Consider the following 19,445-nt stretch of genomic DNA (forward strand, 5'->3'; position numbering starts at 1 on the left):
TCAAATATTTTCACCAACCTCCGTGAACCTCACAGACACCACACGGAGCTGGTGCCGGTGGATTCCTCCGAGATCGCCTTATAAGGCGAAAGGTTCTTGTGTATTCAATGGCGCAGATCTGTTAGGAAACTTTCTTCTCCGCGGAGAACCTCCTGGGAGCCGCTTCGTACCCAAGCAGCAAGGTAACAGTTTCATTCCTGTCACTCACACTCTACTTGTGTGTCAATTTTGGCTTGTATGAGCGTTCAAGCATGTGAGTGTGTGTGTATGTGTGTGTGGCGTGTATGTGGCTGTGAGTGTGTGTGTGTGTGTGTGTGTGTGTGTGTGTGTGTGCGTTAATGCACTGGGGATTCTTATTTTCAGGGCAAAAAATGTGTGCAAATATTAAAAATGGAAAGCAGCGTGCGCACACACACACACACACACACACGCACACACACACACACACACACACACTCATTCCCGGCACCCTCTTGGGGGCAGGGTGCGAGTGGGCACGCTTGGCTGGTGTTAATGTATGCTGCTGGGGCGTCTGCTGTCTCCACGCACAGAGCAGGCTGCTCATGCTGCTAGGCCTGGGGTGTATGTGTGTGTGTGTATGTGTGCGTGTGTGTGTGTGTGTGTGTGTGTGTGTGGAGGGGGGACACACGGGGTGAAGAGGGCGTACCAAACATTCACCAAACAACACTCCTCGTGCAAAAACACATGTGCTGAAAAAATGACCAGCACTGAAACACACACACACACACACACATGTACACGCACACACACGTGTGTGTTATTACATTGTAATTAACTAGATGAGGAAACACACCTATTTGTCAAAAAAGGGAGTTGCGGAGTTGAGCAGAACAGAGTTTAACAGGTTAATGCGTTGATTGTGAAATATCTCCTCGGTGAAGTTTGCGTATTTTGCTTGAACAAGGGCTTCTCAAGGGCCAGTCTATCAGTATGACCCTTGACCTGATGACAGATGCGGGGTTGCGTGTCTCACGGCTCACGTCACTCCAGAGAAGGATGTGGGGGGGAGAAGAGAGAGAGAGAGAGAAGAAGAGAAGAGTGAAAGAAGAAGATAGAAGAGAAGATAAAGAAAAAGACATGCTGAAAACTCAGACTGATTAAGGTAGGGAATTGACTGCAACTCAGCTCGCAATCTAAGCAGACATGTTTGTCCTGTATGCTATAAAGATTCTATCGGTAGCTTAACCTGTTTAGCTATGTTGAGGATTGTGATCTCTTCGGTTCGTGTTAGAGGTGTGCGTTAGTGTGTGTGATGTGTGTGAGTGGTGTGTGGTGTGTGTGTGTGTGTGTGTGTGTGTGTGTGTGTGTGTTGGGGGGGGGGGGGGTTGTCAGAGCAAGGAGAGAGGTGGTCACACACTCTCACTGCTAAAGCACGACGTGTCTCCCTGCAACAGCTTGCTCTCCTCCATCAACAGCTACTTGTTCAAATAATTAGAGAGTAATATCTGCCCTCACTCCGCTGTCTGCCGGACCCCCACCACCGGCCAGCACCACCCACCCACCCAGCGCCCCGGCACCCCCACCCTCCCCTGGCGCTCTCCCCTCCAGCTGAACTCTGGGCTGGAGCGGAGAGGGCCGGCCTGCCTGCTGCGCAGACCTCAAACAGATTGACCTCCGGCTTTGCTCCGCTGTTTACTTTTGCAGCGGCTGTGTGAGCATACGTTTGTGTGCGTGTAATGTATGCATGTGTGTGTGTGTGTGTGTGTGTGTGTGTGTGTGTGTGTCTCACGTGTATGTGTTTGTATATGCGTATCATGTGGTCATTGTGAGTGCTCTCCTGTGGTCACTAATCAAAGTAAGTGGTCAGTCCACCTCCACTTGTTAATCGTCCACCCCCAAACCCCCAAACCCCAAACCACCAGGACAATAATCTGACCTCTTGACCCTCAAAGTCCACTCCCATGCCCTACAGTAGCCAAGACCATTGGGGAGGATAAACCCGTGGTGGTCAATATTAAAGTCCTGCAAACGACCAAATACATCAATGCAATGAAGTGCAATGAGAACTCACCCTTATCTGGAGAGCAGAGATAACACGATATATATAAAGATGTGAAACTCAAGCCCGGTTGGTAATCTTCTAAGAATGCAGGGAAGGCTGTGACTGTGGAGGGATGAGAAAGCGGGACAGGAGGAAGGTGAGCGGCCCGGGCCGGGCCGGTCCAGCTGGGTTGTCTCTCGCCGGCCATATTAGTCCTAATGACCTGCCTCCACCTCGCCTCCTTCCCACCTCCCAATCAGACCTTCAGCATCGGCCCCATCCTTCAGTGTCGGCCATTAATCACGCCGCCCCCTTAACCGGCACACGTTGGGGCGACCGTCCACACACACACGGATGCATGCACTCACTCTTTAATACACAGACACACATTCACATGGGCTTGCACACACACATGCACATGTGAGATACACACGCTCTCTCACACAAACACACATATATCCATTCACTCTCTCACTCTCTCCAATACATACACACACACACAGAGATTGAAACAAGCGTCTGTGAACTTTCCTTGGTCTGTCTTTGGGAGTAAAAAAAAAAAAAAAAAAAAAGAAGAAGAAAAAAATTAGCTCCAGCTGTGTGACTATTTTTTAACTTCCCAGGAATTCAAAATGAGTTTATCACACACTTCCCCCAGTGTAAATCCACCTATTGAACCTCACTCACACGGCACTTAAACAAACGTCCCTCGGCTTCTTTGAATGGCTTGCCTGTGAGTAATGCTTGATGTGATGTTCTGGCATAAATATTTCACAAAAAAAAAACTTTTTTTCCCCCTCACTTGGAGCAGGGGCCTCCTCTCATCTGCTTATTTTGACAGGTTTTGCATGTCTACCTGAACACCCACACACTGTAAACAGAGGCAGTTGTGGACCTCGGGGGGGGAAACACTGACACGTCAGGTGAGACCGGGGGTTTACTCGCGAGTCTCGCTCACATGTGCTCCACGCTCCCGTCGGAGGTGATACCAAACCAAAACATCGATCGATAACACATCTGAATGATCCCACCCATGGTGCGGCACACTTAGACAACATCTATGCTCTTTCCATTTTAAAATGGAGTTAAAAAAAACAAATCTCTGTCCACGCAAGCATGTTCAGCTCCATATCAAACAGGATCTGTGCCCAGACTTCACTCCAAAGACACACTCATGCCATGACCACACACATTGGTCAAGACACTCTACTAATAGTTTGCCTCTGGCATATTAAGGTAGCTGTAGCATTGTGGAATGCAGAATGCAACTGAACAACAGCTGCCAGAATACACAGCAAGGTAAGCCAAGCCAAGTCATTTGTCATGTCAGTAGCTTCCATAGCCATTTCCATTTCAGCTGCATAACAAATCAGAGAAGGTAACAGGAAGAGAATGTATGTATTTAGGTCATCATTTTTTTCCAAATACTTTTGGATTTCCCTGTCTTAAAATGCAAACCCAGAGTTTTTAAATGAAAACATGGCCAATCATGTTTCAAAATGTGTTGCGTTTCAGGAGCAAAACACTGGAGTGGTGTAACAAAAGTGTTGTGGATTCAAATAAATCAAAAATAATGTAGACATGCCCTTAAACAAAGCAAATGGCTTCCAGAACCATATCAATGAGCGATGCAGCTTTTAATAAATTGTCCTTCTTGTAACAAGAAGAAGGAATACATTTGGCAATGGAGAGCATGCTGCTTATTCATCCTACCTCACAAAACCTCTGCTTGAGTGCAACTATTCAGCGTGAACAATCGCTCCTCTCTCCCAGATAACAAGCCAAACTAGTGTCGGAGCTTTGGGAATTGCTTTTGTCCTAATACTTACAAGCCCAATTTTACCGGCAGTGGAAGTTCATCATTCCACAAGACAGGCAGTTTCTGAAACACAGAGAAAAAAAATACCACCTCCCCTTCACAGCGGTGTCAGATCAAAAACTCTCCTGCAATTTGTGAGTGTTTGAAGCGGAAAGCACAGCTAATGTGAGTGCAGGACTGCGCCCCCATTCCAGCGGTGGAACGAAGGGAAAATGGAACATAACAATGCAAAATGCTCCTAATGGGGTGCGGAAATAGCACAACATATTCATCTCGCAAAATACACTCCCCGGCCCGATTAAGAGTAATACCTCGAATCTCCTTGTCAGAGCAGAGGCACCAGGTTCATGTGTGAAAGGGAACGGCATCCTCGCTCTGGAGACTGCTGTCTTCTGTACACACAGACACACACACACACAGACACACACACACACACACACACAGACACACACACACACACACACACACACACACACCACACACACACACACACACATACACACACACACACACACACACACACACACACACACACACACACACACACACACACACACACACACTGACACAAGTACTGTCTCAGGCACACTGACGAAAGTACTCTCTTTCTTTCTCTCTCTTATGCACACACACACACACACACACATACTACACACTACACACTACACACAGAGTCTCTCCCCCACACACACATCAGCACAAAGCCTGTTCTTTAACTCAACCAAAGCCATCTGCCAGATGCCTGTCACATTATTTTTAACATGAACCATATATTTACATAAAAATCAGGGATGGCTTCCAAATCCATTCACACGTTTTAAAAAGCAATAGCTTTGACAATAGATTCAAAGAGGAACAAGCAAATTCTCTCCAGGTGTTGCCTGCATAAGAGTGAGCAGAAAGAATGACAATGGTGTTGGGGGAAAAAGCCATTTGAAGACTTGCGTCTGTGTTTCCTCCAGTAACATGCTTTGAATTTAAACTACATCGGGACTTGTCCATTTAAACTTTAAAACACTGCTAGTTTAACGGTCCTGTCCTATCCTGTCGACAGTCTGACTAAAAAGACATGTTTATACAGTCCTAAAGTATTTCGTTTCGGGCCCTTAATCTAAATTTCAAAACTGAAGAATGCTTTGTTTGGTCAGTTGTGGGTGCCAAGTGTCATCGGTCTTTGAAAATAAAGTGATCGAAAATGACAGATTACACAAAACTGAAACACACATGCATGTTTATCTTTTATTGGTGGAAAAATGAGTGACGAACAATGAACTACTAACAGAGAGTCCCTGATTAGAAAAAATGCCTCACGGAACACAGCGAGGTGCTCTGCACTCAAATGGGTGTTTAAACCTTTCCCAATCATTGTCCTCATCACAATAGCCGGTGCAGACCTCTAGCACTCACAGTGCTCAGTGCATAATATTCACACTCATTCATTTTGCTGACACTTGTCCAAAGCGACTCACAAATGAGGAATAATGTTCGAGCTCCAGTCCAGTGCAATTATGGTTTGCATAAATGAAACGTGTGAATTTAACATGCAGTTAATACGTTGTTATTGGTTTTATGAGATGTATTGGAATATGGCTAGAATTATGAATGTCAAAACACATGGTCACATTGAGAGCTATATTGTATTAAAACCTTTAAATAATGTACTGTCTAACTATATTGAATCTTACTTATATCAAAGTCACTCAACTGGAAATGGATTTGGGATTGATAGATCAATGCATCACCAAAACAGTTATTGGGAAATACACAATAGATATTGATATCAATATGACAGCAGATTTGATATTCCAACTATGTATGTAAATATCTGCATTTCTTTCTCCAATAGGACTCTCACTCTCTGTGTCCATGTTGTGGTGCTCCCAGGATACATACAGCGCTGCTTCATCACGTCCCCACTCCACGGTGCAGCGGTGGCGTGAGGCCCCAGAACAGGGTCAGAAGAGGGCCAGAACTGGGCCGGAGCAGCACTGGAGTTGGGACCTGTCTCGCTCCCGTCGTCCGTTCAAATCTTACAGTTACAATTGAGCAACAACGAGGCTTGTGTCACCAAAATGTACTGCCAGCGCCACATCGTCCTGAGTAGCCTTTCGCCCCCCCAAAAAAACAACTTCAGCAAACAGCCGGCAATTTCTGTGACAACACTGGCCTCTGGCCAAGGTCAGGTCGACCCGAAGGACACTTTCCAGAACCGTTGCAACGTCTAGAGCCGTGGGTTTTTAGAACCTTTCATTAGTTTGGTGGCTCGCTGACATGGTTCTGGTGTTCATGATTGTCCCCCTTTGGTCTTGAGGCACAAACAACTCAAACATTCATGTGCTGTGTCAAATTGCAGTCTTTGTTTACTTTATTTCACATTTCACATTACAAAACAAACGAGGGATTCAATATATCAGACTTCCACAAGGGTGATATTCAAAGAGATGTTGGGTGCTGCTGTTCTACGTTGACAACCTCCCAAGAGTGCTGGTTTTATGTTTATTTATCTGTTTGGGATTAGAGTAAAAAAATATGAATATGAATATTTCTGACCCTTTTATAGCCAATGCCCAATGTAATGTTTTTATTATGGAGGTTTACTTGGGTTCACTACAGGGGACAGACTAGGACTGTAACAAGGTGATGGTATGTTTGAGCTTTGCACAAAGAACACGATAAGAAAGTGAAACTTGGCTTTGATAGTTTGCTTTTCATCAGAAAACACCTTGCTGACTCACTTTCATAGGCATGTGAGATGTTGAAACGAATACATTGCGATTGTTTGGTGGAGAGCATGATTTGTTTTTCTGTCTCGGCTTATCTTGCATTAGATGTTGATTTATGTGTTTAAGGAATTTGTCCCATGCTTCAGAAGAAGAGAATGCGAAAATGGTGCGGTTGACAAGCAGAACTCAATGATACAAATATAATCGAATCAAACAGCAAGAACCGACACAGAGGGAAATAGAGATGTGGAGAAACCAGCAAAACATAGTTATGTGCAGTAGAAATGAACTCACTCGTAGGGCCCAGCAGACTCTGGAGGGAAAAGTGTATTCTTAATGGCATCACGTCTTGAAAAAAATCCACAACTGTACAAAATAGACACACGCACACACACACACAAACACACACACCCACACACACACGCGCGCACACACGCGCACACACACACACGCACACACACACACACACGCGCACACACACACACGCACACACACACACGCACACACACACGCGCACACACACACACCCACACACACACACACACACACACACACACACACACACACACACACTCCACCTCATGATGTGCTGAAGCAATGCCATCTCACTCTTCCCTCTGTGGTCCTGCACTCTCTCTGAAAATGAAATCACTCTGCTGTTTGTCACGCTATTTTCACCACAGCTAACCACAAGGTCTGAGCAGCATGGAGCAGAGATCTACACACTCTCTCTCTCTCATACACACACACACACACACTGAGATACAGACATCCACACACATCCACACACACTCACATGCACACACACACACACACACACACACACACAGACACACACACACGCCCACACTGAATTACAGACATCCACACACATCCACACACACACACACGCCTATGAACACACACAGAGATACAGACAAGCACACATACACGCATGTACAAACACACGCAAACAACACAAACACACACACATACACACACACAGAGCGTTTTCCCCCATTTTATGAGTCGCCAATCACGCCAGCCACTGCCACGCCGTAAGTGAGGGGCTGGCAGCTGCCAGGACGGGTAAGAGCAGGTTGTCATGGCAGCCACGCTCAGAGGAGAGCTGTAGATTGGCAGGAAAAAGCGTGTCAACAATCGCCCTGTTGCCGCGGCGAGGGAGAGGGAGAGAGCAGCCGCCACACCGCCACACCGCCTCGGATTTTTCTCCTCCTTTCTTTTTTTTTTCTCTCTCTCCTCCTTCTCCTCTTCCTTCTCCCCCCTTCCTCAGGGCCCTCTCTGGCGCTCAGGGCTGTGCCCCATGCTGGTTAATAATATCCACTTACTGCTGGCGATTGATCTGGTGGCTGCGGCCCCGAAAAAAAAAAAAAAAAAAAAAAAAGCGCTGTTCAGAGACGCTTCCTCTTGCTCTTACCCGGCTCGGGGCGAGCGCTCAAAACAAACGTAACTGCGGCAATTAATGCACAAAGCGCCCCTTCGCCTGCCTGCCTGACTGTCTGCCTACCTGCCTGCCTGGCTGACAGGTAGAAAATGGGTGGGTTGTTGGGGAAGTGGGGGCTGGGGTGGGAGGGGGGTCTTGGAGCGGTGTGTGTGTGTGTGTGTGTGTGTGTGTGTGTGTGTGTGTGTGTGTGTGTGTGTGTGTGTGTCTGTGTGTGGGGAGGGGGTAGCTGGATGAACGTGGGGCTGGTTCCTTGCTGGAGGTGCAGCTGGTGTGAAGTTTGGAAACACAGAGCAGGTCTGGGGGTAAACAGGAGGAATGCACAGAGGAGAGAGGAGAGAGAGAGAGAGAGAGAGAGTAGAGAGAGAGAGAAACACACAGGAGGGACTGGAGGGGTGTGGGCCGGAGAGGATGTGTGCATGGACTGATCTGACTGGTGCACTGGTGTTGGGTGATTATCACAAGATGCTCAGCTCGGCACTGTTGTGCTTGTGTTGAATGCAGAAAGCCGAGGTATTTCTCATGGGGTAAATCCCCAGTGAACGACTAAACAAGGCAGAACCAAACCCAATTAGACGGTTAGAGTGAAGGCTTTTAATGGATCTGAACTGAATAAAAAAGGAGAGAGAGAGAGAGTGAAAAAAGCCAAGTTGGACAGTCATTGTGGTACAGAAGAAAAGAGGCACTCGAAGAAACAACGCTGAGTGGGGGGGGGGGAAAGCAGCCCCTGAGTTTTGCTTCCCGAACCGCCCCCCCCCCCCCCCAATCAATCGGGGGATCTTTACACCCCGTAAACAAAGACGGGAGGCTTTTTTCTTTGTGTGCAGACAAGTGCGACTTATTTGTCGTACACCTCGCCTCAGTCTGGCCACTTTCGGCTCCAAACTGTGAATTTGCTGTCATCAGTCAAATCAGAGCGCCATCGATCGGCCCGCCGCGGCCGAGCCCGAGACGCCCTTAATAGCCACCGCTGCCCGGCCGCCGCTCGGGTGCCATCGACTGTGTGGTCAGCTCCGCCGTGCTGGGCTGATGGTGTGTGAGCGTGTGTGTGTGAGTGTGTGTGTGTTGTGTGTGTGTGTGTGTGTGTTGTGTGTGTGTGTGTGTGTGTGTGTGAGTGTGGGGAGGGAAGAGGATCTGTAGGTGAAGTTGAGAGGGTAGGAGAGGGAAAGTAAAAGGCAATAAATATGAATTAACTGGGCCTGCCATAATACACACTCCCCGGACAAGTCAATGAAAACACACACACACACACACACACACACACACAAACACATCCAAATGCACATACACACTACTGGCTGGTGGGAACCAAACATTGGGCTGCTGTATAGACAAACCCATACAATAAACAGGGGGTGGGTGGGTGGGGAGAGAAATGTATTTATATGAAATAGATTTGTTTCAAGGCACAGGAGTGATAGGTGCGAACAGGGCTCTGGGAAGGCAAGCTCATCGATGGCGCTTTGTGATGGAGGATTGATCTTTGGCAGGCGGTGAGAGGATGGGGGTGGGAGGTGGAGGTGGGAGGTGGCGATGGTGGGGTTGGGGGTGGGGGGGTTGTTGGGGTGGGGGGGGGTTGCCTTCAGTGTCTCAGCAGGGCTGCGGTTTGTTTGTTCAACTCCCATGATTCCAAGTAGATAATTGGTCTGTGAAATTGGTGGCAGGGGCAACCCAGGCTCTACACTGGACCCAGCTGGTGGGGGGAGAGAGTGTCTGCATCCTTTTCTTCTCACAAACACATACACACACACACACACACACACACACACACACACATACCAAAAAAAGCAAAGCACTAAATGAAAGGTGTATGTGCCTGTGTGTGTGTGCATTTCAGCATGAGTGTGTGTGTGTGTGTGTGTGTGTGTGTGTGTGTGTGTGTGTTGCTGCCCTCTTTGGATGCTGGCACAAGGGGGGGACTTTGAGAAGGAGCGCCTAAATGAAGGTCTTTTGTGGAGAGTGTGGGAGCGGCGCAGGTCTGTTAGCAGGCTGGCAGATGTGGGTGACAACTGTGACAAGATTTAATATGTAGCTCTGGGTATTGGGACAAACAGCAGACATTTCCCCAGGTGCTGTCAGGAGCCGCCTCACAACGCAACGCAGCAATTACCACCATTGCCTTATGTATCCTTTTCATGTGTGGCTTATTTTCAAAGACAGAATATCTTCATCTTTCTGGATATTTTTTTAAACTTTTTTTTCTTTTCGTTTTCATTCTTTGCATTTATATATCTATTTACTAGCATGTGTATTTACAATCCTTTGATGCAGTTCAAACAAAACAAACAAAAAAACATTTTATTCATCAGTATATATTTTATTTTAACAATCCAATGCATTTCATTTCAAGTTGTTCATCACAGTTTATTTGAAATTATAAGAACAAACGTGTGCCATTTTCTACAACATATTCAGCGCTTTTATCAATATAATGCAATTAAAATTTTAAAGTGATATGCATTGTCTGCCTTTTTCTTTTTTTTCCGTTCAAATATCCCCTTGTAAACCCCATTAGGCTCATTCACTCTTGCCTTATGCCTACTTGTCACTAAACATCCTCCCTGAAAGCTGTATCTTCATCATCCTATTTGTAGACTTTAACATGCACTTTCTACGCCTGTTACTTGACAATGTGACCTATTTAGGCCTTTGGCTCTAATTTGACTTTGTGCATCTCCACCTGATGTGAATGGGGAATTGCATGGTTGTGTGGTGACGTGAGGGGCTCTGTGGGGAGACAATAGAAGCTCACAGTCAGGGGCGCCTAGGCCCAGGAGAGGAGGGGGGGGGGGGGGGGGGGGGTACGGAGGGGGAGAGACTCCATAGGGGTCCTACTCCAACACCCCCTCAGCCCCCCCCCCCCCCCCCCCCCCTCCTCCTCCTTTGGGCTTTCTTGCCTCAGCATCAAGTTGATCCCAGACATCCTTCAAATGTAATCATCAGGTTTGATTTTTTTCCCCCCATCACATACTAAAATATAGATCGGCAATGTATTGCAAAGTGTACATCCAGGTGAAATCAGTCTTCCGTGATGTCTGTGCGATTGTGTGTATTTGTGTGTGTGTGCATTTCTGTGTTTGTGTATGCATTAGTGTGTATGTTTGTGTGTGTGTGTGTGTGTGTGTGTGTATATTTCTGTGTTTGTGTATGCATGTACGTGTATGTTTGTTTGTGTGTATGTGTGTGTGTGTCTGTCTGTGTATTTATGTGTTTGTTTATGCATTTGTGTGTTTGTGTGTGTGTGTGTGTGTGTGTGTGTGTGTGTGTGTGTGTGTGTGTGTGTGTGTGTGTGTGTTTGTGTGTGTATCTACACATGTGTTTACATGTGTGTGTGTGTGCGTGTGTATGTGTGGTACAACAATGTATGTGTGTGTATATGTAAGTGTGCGTATGTGTGTGACTCTGTCTGTGTGTGTGTGTGTGTGTGTGTGTGTGTGTGTGCGTGTGTGTGTGTGAGATGAGTGCAGGGCTCCCCAGGGCAGGAGTGTACAGTGCTCAGAGGAGTAGGAGGAAGCCTGCGTCTGGCTCCTGTCAGCAAACTCTGCTCTGTGTTGGGCAACAGAAGAGGAGCACAGGAGCCCAATGTCCATGAGACGCTCTCCTCAGGATATCACATGTGTGGCACTCTCTCTCTCTCTCTCTCTCTCTCTCTCTCTCTCTCTCTCTCTCTCTCTCTCTCTCTCTCTCTCTCTCTCTCTCTCTCTCTCTCTCTCTCTCTCACACACACACACACACACACAGAGAGACACATATGCACTCACATCCACTCATCCTCTCTCTCTTCCCATGTCTCAGGCTTCGCTGGCCACCTCATGCTTCACAGGCATAATAGAGAGAAGCAAGGCTGGTACCTCGGGGACCGGCCACGCCGTCCACTACGCATGTGGAGATAAACACGGACACTCCCTTGTTCGCCTCTGTGATGTGTGTATGCATGTGTGTGTGTGTGTGTCCGGTGTGTGTGTGTGTGTGTGTGTGTGTGTGTGTCCGTGTGTATGTGTGTTGGGGGTGGGGGTTGTGGTGATGGTGGTGGTTTCTTTGCCACAGACGAGAGGCAGTCTGCCTGCCTGCCACCGGAGCCCACCAGAAATGCAATCTCTGTTTTTGTGCGGCGCGCTGCCTCTGTTTTCGTTTCTTCTCCCCCTTCCTCGACAAGCAATTTAATCAAACTGTGACTTCCATGCCCCACTATTTGCAAATTGTATAGCACCTCTAAAACATAAAGGCAAAACATTTTACAAACAAGTTCCATGGACCTTGATTACAAGCGCAAACATTCCCAGCATGGGTGGCTAACACGCGAAGGGGTGGATCCAGTCGACTCACGCTTGCGCTGCCAGACATGCACACACAAGACAAAGGCAAATTTAAGGCTTGTTCCCCTTTCAAGGGGATTTCAAAGGGATGAAATTTTAAATGTCTTTTTTTCTCACTCCATTCATTGTTGGTGTACATGTGTGACAGATTGGACAAGGAGATTCTGTTTTTTATTAGAAGCTCACGAAATCACCATATCAAATAAAAAAATCCAGTGTTTGTGTAGTAGAGCAATGTTTGATGTGGGCAAGACCGACTGATTAAAATCAATTACACCTACATGCACTTAACATCAAGTAGCTGTTTTCCTGTAACAATACATTACTGAATTGCAAAACTGGAGGCAATAACTAAGACAAAATATATTAAACATTTTTATTAAGGTGATGCCTACAATATACATGTGGTTATATGATATGATTTCATTTTGCATCCTTGATTAGAAAACTCATTGTGGCAACTAAAGTCTATGGATAGATTGACTTATTTCAGAGAGTGGGTTGTAGGTCATCACACATATTTTGTACATTTAATTATAAGTAAAATGTTAGGTCAAACATTCCTTATCCCCAGTCATGTATTTTTTAATTGCAACTGTCTTCTTGTCATTTTTAGCTTATTGCTTAGAATGTGAAAAGCGTGTGGGCCCAAACGCACCCGCTTACGCGCACTGACAAGCGGTGTGGAGGTAGGACCATCCCTGGTTTTATTATCCCTGGATGACCTCTATCAAATATGTCAAAAATATCACCTTGTTAAAGGGAGGAAGTCGAAGTGAGCTCCATGATACAGGCTACGTGATCGTGAACCATCAAGGCGATTCTGTTAGCCTAGGCCTACATGAAATTACACATCCGATGTAAATAAGGCTACACTTCATAAAAATGGTGACATCATTATGTTATATATTAATTGGATTAATGCACAAAGTTGGAGAGGTCATTGGCTGTGTTCAGCTTCTCTGTCCATTTAAACATGTGTGGGACATGCTCAGCTTACGTCTGAGCGCTACAGTCGACTCATTCCTTAAGCGTAAGGAATTATTTCATTAGGCTAATCAGCCTGTGGTCCTTGTATAGCCTATAGGCATATGTTGAAACTGAACATTAAACTCAAAGACAATCGACGTCAGTTTACCTATTCGATGCAGCATAGCCTAATGAATTCTCCGTATTCTCCCCTACTTGTTTGATCCTCATCTATGCAGCCACTCAATCGAAATTGTCAGGTTTGCAGACACCTTCGTTAGATGAAGATACAACAATATCGAATTAAATTGACTGGAGAACAGATGCACTGACATATCTGTCATCAACACAAACATAAACAACTTTAAGGTATTCATACAATTCATACATAAGAACAAAACAGACGGGTCACGTGTGTTATCAATTTATGAGAGCATTTCATATATAAAAGTTGAAGGTGTGATATGTTTTTTAAACAGCCAAGGCCCACCAGGGACACGCAGCGTTTGGACAATTTGTCAAAAGAATAAATAACCTAAATAACCTAATAACTAAATACCTGCTCAACATTTGAGCTGTGAGGATTGACTGACAGACTTATGTAGCTTACTTCAGTCTGTGTTTATTGATTTTATATGATTGGCGCATTAATATCATATTCGATTGTATTTTATTTAAAATGGATGGAATTGAGAACGAGATGAAAAAATATATTAACCCACACATTTGTCTTCTTTCCACGGTGTTTCTGGACCAAGGCGCACTGTTCATAGCGTGACGGGTAACATCAGGCGCTCTGCAGAAAGGCTAAGGTCTGTTTTGTGTTTGTGTTATAATTGCTTACTATTAGTTTACCCTGATGATGCGGATTATCGCGGAACTGAAATCGTCTCAAATTGGGGAACATAACAAACTCAGGGTAACAGAGTTCTTTGAAAACTCCAGTTTGCGTCTCCACCTCCGTTTTCCACACCAGCTCATTGTGAAATAAAACTGTTAAGCAAGAAAATAATGAATATAATTACAACAACCTAAGCGTGCTAATCAGGCAGATTTTTGGCATGTTTTGAGATGTGATGTGGCAGGATAGACAGTTTGCCTATGTATTATTCTATTTTTTCTCGCTTTGGCCTAAGAGAGGCGTCTCAGTGGGCAGGTCAGATACGGTTCTCCATGAATTTAGGTGATGGATGAATGGGGCCGTGTGTGTATGTGTGTGTGCGCATGGCACTATGGTATCGAACCTGGCAACGAGAGTGCAGAATTCTAACTACTGACACACAGATGTATGCACCCCTATGCACGCCCCCCCAACACAAACACACACAAGCAGAGAGAGAGGGGGGATACATACAAACGAGGACACACGCACACACACACAAATGATAGACGTGGAGGGAAAAAAACTTAAAGAAAAAAGACTCGAAGGTGCATAAGCAATTGAGGATCGTAGGTTTAGGGCAGGTGGGGACCAGAGTGCACAGTATATTTAAGCCCTACTGCAGCATCTCTGCCATCTCCCCATTCCTTCACACACACACACACACACACACACACACACACACACACACACACACACACACACACACACACACACACACACACACACACACACACACACACACACACACACACACACACACACACACACACACACACACACACACACACACACACACACAGTGTCATTATGGTCGGTATGATGTCTGCCTTGTTGTGGTTTGAGATCGGGTGTACAACGGCATTTTAGATTTTTTACTGAACTGAACTGAAAAAATGAGATAGTCCCATGACCTGCAGGTGAACAAGAAGAAAGCTGAGGTTTAAGTAGGCTACAAGCAAGTTGCAGGTTGGGGGTGTCAAGTCCATGTTCAGCTGAAAGAAGTGAGGTCATTTCAATACTATTTTTAAACTTAGTTTTCCTCAAGTGTGTGTGTGTGTGTGTGTGTGTGTGTGTGTGTGTGTGTGTGTGTGTGTGTGTGTGTGTGTGTGTGTGTGTGTCAGCTAGTGACGTTCAACTCAGGGGTGTGCATCTGGAGAGGCGTCAGAAGTGTCTGTATTTATGATGCTGTGAATTGTGTGCCGGGTATACAGTAGTATACAATGGAGGCTGTGTATGTTCTTCAAATAGCTTTACCATACAAATAAAATCTATAGGACAAACAAGACATTGGGCATTTCCTGTATACTTATTCGGCTTGCATAATTCTGGATGCCAAATTCTAGCATTATCTTAGAAGTAGGCTACAGACGATTCCAAAAGGATCGTATGTATGGATGTAGGCCTATCGTATCGACTAACGCCAAGAACGTCAACGGTATAGCATAGGACATTTTCGCTTGTAGGGCTTTGTAACGCATGCATTCTGTCCGCGCTTTTTGGCGTTCAATATCATCAGGTGCACATGATATCGCGGCGAAGGTAATTCATTATTAACGCGAGGATTCCAGATTAGCAGTCGGGGCAAAAGACCCATGTCTGACATCTCCTCATGCAGTCAGATAGCGGAAGGCAACAGGCTACACGAGCGAGCGATAGCGAGTGATTGGTGGTCGCAGCAAACCGAGTCAGGTGAATCTGCGCGCTGCCATTGAGGCCGAACAGTCATACAAGCTGAGAAACTAATCTTGATATGTTTAACAAGCCGCTCCAGCTCCGGGCCGATAAATAATACAGGAGCTTTTAGTGGATCCAATTTATGAAACATTAACTGCATGGGCATAATAGAGTAATTAGTTTTATCTCACGTTGGATGTTATTGGACACTAGGCCGTTGAATGAAAACTTTTATTTTCCGGCCTAATTGTAAAGACAACGGAGAGTAATTTTCTCTTCCGATATACGAGCGAGGTGGGAGAGGGTGGTCTCACAGGCCGCGGGGCTCCGTAGATCTCGATGTCCAGGTACAACCCAGTGTTTATGTACTCCCAAAAGTGTATCAAAGCTCAGATCCGTGGAAATAAAAGAAAAGTCAAACAAAACAAGCATTAGACTGCATAAAATAAAGTATGGACAAGGGAAACAGGTGAGGCTTTGTTTAGGTGGTTGAGGTAGATCAATATCTCGGCTTGCAAGCCAGGAATCTTGCCCGTTTTCCTCCAGCACTCTGCGGATCAGCTTACGGCGTGCAGACAGACTGTCGCCTCTGCTTCGCTGACAGACAACCTGCCTCACCCCAAAAGACGGAGCAGGGAAAATATCTTCATTCTTTTCTGGACGAACAAAGAAGAGGTGAAAGTAGTACAGCGTTTCTGGCATTTTGATTTTTTGGAGTGAAGCTAAGCAGTGGTTGTATGTTTCTTAGATTCTGACATTGCGTTGATTTCTTTCCCCACCATTATTTGGCAAATATCCATTTCGTCATAGATCGGAGAGAGGGAGAGAGAGGGAGAGAGAGAGAGAGAGAGAGAGAGAGAGAGAGGGATCGAGAGAGAGGTAGAGATAGAGAGCAAGCAACAGTGAACTGCGAAAACGTTAATAATTGCATGCAGTATCATTTCAAACTAATTAGCACAAGATATCTGAATTTTAAAAAGTGTTAACACATTATTTTAATTCCTAGATCCATATGACACGCTGTTGAAATGTCCAACTAATCGCTAAGTGCTGAACAAATTAGAATTAGATATAGACTTAAAGACTACATATCACCATAAAGTAGTTGCTTTGTAATTCAATCGGGTTCATTGATTGTAGGCCCACTCATTAAAAACAAACATGGTCACCAATATTGGGCTATTTAATAGAAAGCTGCAAAATAATTGAAACATTCAGCCTTAATAATACAACTTGTAAGTTTCTTTCTAAAAGCGGCGACCATGGTTGCTAGCGTTAGTTTACCTGAAAGCAGCAGTGTTCCTGTGCCATTCTCCTCGCTAGATTACCCAGTGAGCCAATGAGACAACAAAACCAGCAGATCATGTCACGGTGTGGGGAAAAAAAATAGGCTAAGGGCTATTTTACGCGTGAGTCGTTACCTTCTGATCAACAGTCAGTCCTATAGGCCTAAAAATATATGTTTAAAAGTCACCCCTCTACATGGCTAATTATCAAATAGTCTATCTAGCATACACTAGACTAATGCCATACATGGTATGTATAGTTAACATCCTTTAATTATGTTAGCTTCCCGATTGCACAGTTGGGTCAGTTTTGCTGTAGCCTATTTGACTAACATGCTCAGTTTCACATGTGGCTGCTTTAAAGCTACCGCAATCTGCAGTGACAACATTAACACAATGTATCATTTCAGTGTTATACTAGGCCTACATGATGCCTATTACGCATGTGTTACAGAGACATTACGATATAATAACAAAATAATAATAATAATAATAATAATAATTATTATTATAATTATAATTACAATAACAAATGTTGTTGCCCTAGATATTTTTCTACTAACACTGCAACTTATTTGTAAACACACATTACGTTTTAGACGCATGCGTCAAGCCAAACATTCCTCCATGCCAGGTTTTGAAAATAATGGGGGCACAGGCTAACTAGGTATAAACAAAAGTTAACTTACAGACTTATCTTACCAATTCCGCACATGCAACGTTTTATTGTACACAAGATATGCCTCTAAACGAGTGTTAGCATTTCTTAGAGTTGTGATAACAAAACTCTCCAGTGCAAGTTCAGAGCGACAAGTTCTAAGATCATCCCAGCACACAACGCCTATTTGAGTAGCTAATGAGCTGAAATGACTACTGGTTTGTTTTTCATCCAAAATACATTCATCATCAGCCCATAGGAGTGGTACCTACACTGCTGACATCCTACCTCAATAAAGGGTTGCAATCCGAAACCATAAGAGCTGTGATTCTGAGCCCTGGCTCGTCCACTTTTGAGATATCTTTGCTCAGAATTGACTGAATGATGGAGAATAAATCTACAGCCAATCACAGAAACTAGAAAAGACAACAGTTAGCCTATACTTTCTCCTTCATCTTCATAATCACCAGCAATAAATATATTGACTACAAATAATAATAATAATAATAATAATAATAATAATAATGATAATAATAATAATAATAATAATAATAATAATAATACAAATAATATGCCATTCTTTTGTATTATTTGTGCACAGGTCTACTATGGGAGTGATTTCAGCAGGCCTGTGCAAAGTGAATCAGATGGCGCTTTGCAGGTGGCGTGTGCTTCTGGCGACTGCATTCACCAGACAAACATATTGGGCCAATGCGTGGTGTCTGTGTGTATACTGCAAAGCCATACACACGGCCTCTCCTGAATGAGTGTGAAGAGCTCTGGCAATGGCCATCATTAACGCTTACCCTCTTTTAATAAGCCCTCATGAAAAAAAAAATGAAAAAAAAAAAATCCACATAACCTCTAAGACGCTCTCCTTCATAGCCCAGTGTGGAGAGTTAAAGCTACCACCCAGTCCAGGCTTCCACCAAAATTAGGTCTATAAAGACTCCGTTTCTATAGTGCAATCAGAGAAATCCTTCAAGAATTCAGCTGTCGTGTCATGGACCGGAAAATCAAGAAGCAGGGCTTGGTGGCACTGGAATTGTTCAATGGTTCGAAAGCGCAAACTTGAGCCGCAATCACATTTTGTTATTACAATCACATGTATGAGGCTCGTTTCCGACAAAAGTCACGATCAACAGACGGTGTCAGTAACAGAGGTGTGTATGTAGCATGGAAGGACGAGGTCAATGTATGTAGCTACAGCAAGACACCCAGTGGCGTAAGGGAAAACAATGCCATTCATAAAATTAGAAGATTTGACGCTATGGTGATGTAAATAGAATAGGGTATTCTTAAGATCATGACAACAGAAAAATAGGAAGACATGGACTGCAGCCATATTTACACAATGTAATAACACAGGGTATACTCAACAAAATAGGACACAAAACCAACACAAGGCTACAAATATGGGATGCGATTTCTATTTATCTGGTGGAACTTTTCATTGAAATCCATTAACTTTGGGACAACACTGTCACTAAACAATGGAGCGGTCAATGGAGCAAACTGATAGTGGACATACAGTGAATGAATACTTGGCGGTACGGATGGGGAAACGCGAGAGGAGTTATCATTTCGGCCCTTCTCGGTGGCGAAACATCTGCACTAGCCTTCTCTAAACTCATCCCTGGTCATCCAGGGGGCCGTCTCCAATAAATGAGTTGC

This window comes from Sardina pilchardus, chromosome 20 (genome assembly GCF_963854185.1).
Source record: "Sardina pilchardus chromosome 20, fSarPil1.1, whole genome shotgun sequence".
Taxonomy (NCBI): domain Eukaryota; kingdom Metazoa; phylum Chordata; class Actinopteri; order Clupeiformes; family Clupeidae; genus Sardina; species Sardina pilchardus.